The 6,681-nt window shown below is 38.0% G+C and overlaps 1 pseudogene; it reads left to right on the top strand.

Moving 5' to 3' along the window:
* Positions 1-4,262: 4,262 nt before the first annotated feature.
* LOC148570312 (protein FAR1-RELATED SEQUENCE 5-like) lies at positions 4,263-6,358 on the top strand (annotated as a pseudogene).
* Positions 6,359-6,681: the final 323 nt, after the last annotated feature.

Raw genomic sequence — 6,681 nt, 5'->3', positions numbered from 1 at the left:
CAGAAACGGGCAAAAGCTTTGGCGGTGCTAACCGAGGCTTGTCGGTGGCAGAAACGGCGACGATAGCTCCGCGCAGTGGGTCGCGTTCCTGCACGTGCCACTGGCCCGCATCTCCTACCCTCAACATTGCGCGACCTCTCTCTCTTCACTGGGCTCTCTCCTCTGCGACGGGAAAGACAGCGACAGCCCGGCTCCTCACGCGCGGCGGTCCGGCGCGGTGACGGCGCGACAGAGTCTCCCTCTTCCTCTGCCTGGTTCGGCGACATCAGCAGCGGGATGGACTTGACGGAAAGCAGAATGGCAAGGCTAATCGCAGAAGGCGCTACGGCGACGGGCTTCACGGTGAGGAGCGACCGCAGCAACCCAAGCCCCGCGAAGACGACATCGGATGCGGTTCTGGGCAACGCAGCAGCTTCTCCTTCTCTGGCGTTTCTCCTGGACGGCCGTGGCAACATGACCCTCTCCCTCTCGTGCCCGTTCCTCGCTCTCTCATCCTCCCTGGTGCAACACGGCAGCGCGGTGGCAGTGATGCCTGCCGGCGCCGTCCTTCCTCTCTTCTCAGATCGGCAGTCCCGTTCCCAGTCTTCCCCCTTGCTTTCTACTTTTCTTTCTTTCATAAAAGGAAGATCTTGTATGCATTGCTGCTGAGACAAGGAAAGAGGGTTGGAGCGTGGCTGCTAAGGGCTAGGGGATCAGGGTTTCATTTCGGCGGCTAGGTCAATAGGTTGGTGGGGTGTGTGTGTGTAAATTAGGGTTAGGGACGATATAGTAATTTCACATAAAATTGGGAATAATATAGCAATTGAAACCCAATTTAAATCCAACACTAATTATGTATAGAAAATATTATTTGCTCACCAATTTCACAAATTATTTTTCATAACATGTCCCAACCAAATTAATTAGAAGTAGTATACTTAATTTCTTCATTTTCCAAAATAGTAGTAATAATATTTAAAATATTACTTATCTAATCCAAATCATATAAAATCCTTATTATTTCATAACTATCAACCTTATACTTTAAATATAGAAAATAATCCAATAATTATAAAATTGGATAATAATTATAGCTTATCTCAAATCCGATAAATCAAAACTTGCCTTAATTATCTTTAATAAAATAATCTCTTAAATTAAGGCTATAAATAACTGTAGAATTTGAGACTTGATCATAATAAGACTTTTCAAAGATTTTGGGTCTTACACATGGATCTAACGCCACAAGATTCAGCTTCAAGTTTCACTCATCAATTAACGGATCCCAACAAGAACAGGCGGGTATACAAGCATGATGTATTTTTGAGTTTCAGAGGCAATGACACTCGCAACAATTTTGTCGATCATCTTTATCATAATTAACCTCATCAGGAAACGAGTTTTCGCCTTCAAGGACAACACGAGGCTTCGAAAAGGGGAACCTATCTCATTCCAACTCCTACAAGCCATCACAGATTCCCGCATTTCTATCGTTATCTTCTCAAGGGACTATGCTGCCTCCACATATTAAATGACTACCATAACTCAATACAAGAAAGAGTTTGGACAGACAGTTTTCTCTATTTTCTAGGATGTGGATCCTTCTAATGTTCGAAAGCATCATGGGATGTACAAAGATGCTTTTGCTTCTCATACAAAGAGGTTTCAACAAGATCTTGGCAAGGTTGAATGCTAGAAGAGAGCTGTGATGGGTTGTGGTTTCTCAAGTAGTGGTGGAGAAGGAGGAACGTGAGGCTGACTGTTGGCGACGGTGGTGGTGGTGTTGGTGAAGGAGGTGGTGAAATCCATAAAAAGATTAATGGGAGGGTTGAGATTTAGGGGAGGGGTGTTGATATTAGGGTTAGGAAAAAGGGTAATTTGAAGTTTTTAGGTGATTTTTCAGTGTTTGGATAATTATGTCAAACGAAATTTATCTTTCATGAGTACAATTTTAATTTATTTTTTTATAGATAGATTTTTCAGCGTTTAAAACTTTTGTGGGTATAAATAGTAGTTTACTTTATTAATTAATAAATAGATAGATAATGTTCTTTCTTATATTAAATAATTTTTAAAGACGAAAAAAGACATTGATAATTTCATGTGTGTTTAGAAAATTAAATTTTTAGTTTGGTAATTAACTAATTAGTTAGTTTAAAAAAGTACATTATCACTACTTACTAATTTTTTATTGAGTTGAGCTATTTATTTTTAGTTTTAATACTAAATCAGATTTAGTAAAATAAATATTTTTAACTAAATAAAATCTTTTTAAAGATAAATTTTTTAAAATATCTATAATTTACTATAAGGATAAAAACAACATCATAATAGGAGTAAATATATGTAGTTATATATAATTCTTATTTTTTTTCTTCAAAATTCCAGTGGGGGCAAGTTCCTCCTCTCCTTATAAGGTAGGTCTATCCCTGTCTTTAGGACAAGTCTCATATCTATTCCAACACACATAGGTTTGTATAACATATATCTGTGCCTCAATCTTTGGTGTTTTGAGTAAGCTTTGGTCACATTAACATTAACCCCATAATAAAACATGATTAAAAAAAAATAAATTTGATACACAAAAGCATATGTCAGTGAGAAAGTGCCTGAGGTGTGCTTCTCGGATAATGTATAGAACCAGAAAACAAAATTCTTCTTTGACCTTTAACAACAATGGCATTATATCACATGGAACAGAAGTTGTCGATGCCTAAATACACAAACATAAAAGATACGATGGCAGCCTAAGAGACTAAGGTACCAAAGCTGACCATCATCAAGCCACTTATTCACTTACTTCTTCGGCAACACAAATCTACATTAAAGCAGCGAGTTGCAGTTGAAATTTTTCTAACACCACCTTCATCTTAGAAATACTTGTTCAATCAGTAACAACACAAAATGTCAGAGAAGCGTAGCAAAGATTGTTAGAAAATTATAATTGATTGTAATTTCCTAATCTATTTATGAGTAATAAATATAATTGATTATAATCATATTAGTTATTTTATATTCTCATTTATTGTTATAAATACTAAATAGAATAAGTCATTATTACTTTTGATTTGGGTTTAAATGAGAATAAAATCAAATATTCTATTTTACTAGAGTCTTTAGGATTTAATGGGAACCAATAATCAAGTATGAATAGAGTTCCAAGATTTTAGTTCCCAATATACCAAAATTACTTTGCAACCGTTGTCCTATCAGAGAGTTGTTATTCATCCTAACATAAGAATTTCATAGATTTTGGGTGAGGAAGATTAAAGAACCACAAGAACTAAATTTTCTCAATTATGCTCATAAATTCAGGTACGCTTCCACACTCTCAGCTCTCTTTTTTTTATGATTTAACATGGATGATCTTAGGGTTAAGAAATTTAAGAATTTTCAACAAGGATTGCTCATACAAATGTGGAAATTAATGATGATAAAGGTAAATAAATAGGTGCATTCTGTGGTGGCTATAGTTTTGTTGTTGCTATGGTGACTACAAAGAGCCATCTAATGAGTTGTTGCCACCTGGATACCACGAGGTCTGACTTTTAGTTAGCTAGAGTTAAGCACGCTAAAAGTACTAACACTGAAGGTAAAAATATTAGATGGTCATTAGACTAGAAATCAAATTTTCTTTGCTAGAAAATCAGGGGAAAAAAACAAAACACCATTATTAGTACATAATTGATAAGGATGAAATATAATTGAGTTAAGATTTTCTGGGTTTGGAAGGATAGCAAATTGCAGCAGGCCTTGGGCATTCTGATCATATTGTTTGTAATGGAGAGGACGAGCAAGAATGGGAAATCGCACGAAGCTACCGGAGTGCTAACCGTGAGTGGGTACTCGCGTCGGAGAAAATACGTGTCCGAGGTGGGCTTGTGGCGACCGGCGAAGACAGAGCAACTTATACGGGTAAGAGTGGATTATGAATTCCTTGTTCTTTATTCTCTCCATTCCTGCATTTTGTTTTTCAAGAAAGATTATGGGAAGTTGAGGATGGTGAGTAACATTTGTTCATGGTTGTTATGGTTTGTTCAGGTATTGAGTAGTGTGACATGGAGAGTGACTCGGAAGGTAGTTCAATGTTTTTTGCGCAGTGGACCAACATATGGAGCACGAGGTCGAATGCTGATGAAACTGAGACATTAGGATCTAAGTGATGGAGAACAGAGGAAGTGACTATGACATCATTGGATACCGAGGAAACTGGTATGGTAGTGGATGATGGGGAAGAAGATGGATCTAGTCTGACTACAGTGTAGTCAGATAAAGAGCAAAATATGTCCAACCGCTGCGAGGTAAGGGTAACTGTGGAGGAATTAGCTCTGGTTGAGTTCGATTCCGTTGATGAGGCATATGCAAGGTATGTGGAATATACATGGGTTACTAGGTTTGCCGTTCGAAAGGGAGATTTGGGGAAAGATGAAGAAGGTAATATTGTGAGAAAATTTTTCTACTACAATAGACAAGGATAATGGGATAGAAACATTATGAGAGGGTTGATAGAAAGCGGCCACACAAACCAACAACACGAAGGAACTATAGTGTGAAGTTTGTGGTTCATCTAGACAAGGGGAGTAGGAAGTGGAAGATGAAGTCTTTTGTTACGGATCATATCCATGAGTTATCCCACTGGCCTTTATGAATATAATGGCATCGCATCATAACATGTCGGATGGCAACAAAGCCCATATTCATAGCTTCCATGAGGCAAGTTTTCAAACAACCCAAATCATGATATTCTTTGCCTATCTTGCAGGTGGATATCGAACATTTTATAAAGAAGGATGTATATAACTATATCGATGATGTTTGACGTTCCTACATCGTGGAGGGTGATGTTGCGATGACAATTAGTTATATAAAAGCGAAGACCAAACTTGATTCACTAGCTGTGGTACAATACTCACACTATACCGAGAACCACTTAGGTAATTTGTTTTGGTGTGATGATCAGATGCAACATGACTATGATTGTTTTGGTGATGTCTTGGCTTTTGACTCAACCTATAGAAAGAATTTATACAATAGGCCTCCGATGATATTTTCAGGTACTAACCACTATAGGCAGACTATTATTTTTGTGTTTAGGTTGCTTGAGGATGAGAAGATTCCTTTTTATAAATGGTTGCTCAGGAGTCTTGGATGTAATGAGGCAAAAGGAGCCGATGGTTGTGGTTACAGATGGAAATGAATCGATGAAGGAGGCTATTTGGAGCGAGTTTCCTAATGCAACACACCAACTATGTAGTTGGAATCTTGCTTGGAATACTGTCTCTAACATAAAGGATGCTAATTTTTTGGTGCATTCAAGATTGCGGTATATGAAAACTTTGGAGTTAAAGAGTTTGACAACTATTGGGTGGAGATGGTTGAGAGCTTTGGTTTAGAGAATAACAATTGGATTTAAAAAATGTATAAAAAGAGGGAGCATTGGGTGAATGCTTATCTATGTGATAAGTTTTGTGCTGGAGAGAGAAAAACGTCGATATGTGAGAGAATCAATTCATCCCTTAAGAAATTTATTAGATCTGAAAATTGTCTTCTTGAGCTTGTAGAGGACTTGGATTGTGTGGTGAAGGATTATCAGAATAATGAGTTCATGTTCGACTTTAAATCTTTGTATTCTGAACCAATGATGATTACAGGGTTAGAAAGTATTGAGAAGGCTGTAAGCAAGGTGTACACATGGGAGATATTCTTCGAGGTTAATAAACAAATATGGGCGGTGACTGCATTAATTGTGCTTCACAATGAAAGTTATGGCAACATTGAGAAGTTTATGCTAAGGAAGTTCTGAAGTCCCCATCAAGTTCATACTGTGTTGTACGATAGTAGTTCAGAAAAGTATGAGTGCTCGTGCAAGTTGTGGAATAGTCTAGGAATTCCTTGTAATCATATATTTTGTGTGATGAAAGAGCTTGAGAAAGAAGTGTTGCCAACCCAGCTAGTGCTTTGAAAATGGTGTAAAGATGCCAAGTCCTCATTCTCAGTTAGTGTGGAGTCAGCAGTAGATCCAAAAAAGGCATTTTCGGTATGTTATGAGTCCTTGTGGAGTGCATGCATGTCGATATGCTTTCTGGACGCACAGGATGGAGACACATACAAGAATGCTCTTACTCAAGTGCCGAAACTATCGAAGAAAATTGAGACAGTGTGCATGTGAGGTGGAAGTGTCTTATTAGCGAGAGTAGGCGAGGACTATCATAACATTTTTTATTCAACTATTGTGAAGTCAAAGGGTGCTCCCAGGGGTAGCACGAACGCAAGGATGGGAAGACGATGCAAAAGGTGTCATGAGCTTAGGCACGACCAAAGGAATTGTACAGCTGATGAGCGGAGATTTTATACGCTTTTTGGAGTTAATTTCATATAGATTTTAGTATGTTTTAGTTGGTTTTTAGTTTATTTTCATTAGTTTCTAGGCAAAATTCATATTTCTGGACTTTACTATGAGTTTATGTATTTTTCTGTAATTTCAGGTATTTTCTGGCTGAAATTGAGGGAGCAGAGCAAAAATCTGATTCAGGCTGAAAAAGGACTGCTGATGCTGTTGGATTCTGACCTCCCTGCACTCAAAATGGATTTTCTGGAGCTACAAGACTCCAAATGGCGTGCTTCCAATTGCGTTGGAAAGTAGACATCCAGGGATTTCCATCAATATATAATAGTCCATACTTTGCTCAAGGATAGATGACA

The sequence above is a fragment of the Arachis ipaensis genome, chromosome B3 (genome assembly GCF_059453495.1).
Source record: "Arachis ipaensis isolate K30076 ecotype BB chromosome B3, ASM5945349v1, whole genome shotgun sequence".
Lineage (NCBI taxonomy): Eukaryota > Viridiplantae > Streptophyta > Magnoliopsida > Fabales > Fabaceae > Arachis > Arachis ipaensis.
Note: the sequence above shows the minus strand (reverse complement) of the source record. Positions and strands in the feature narration are given on the sequence as shown.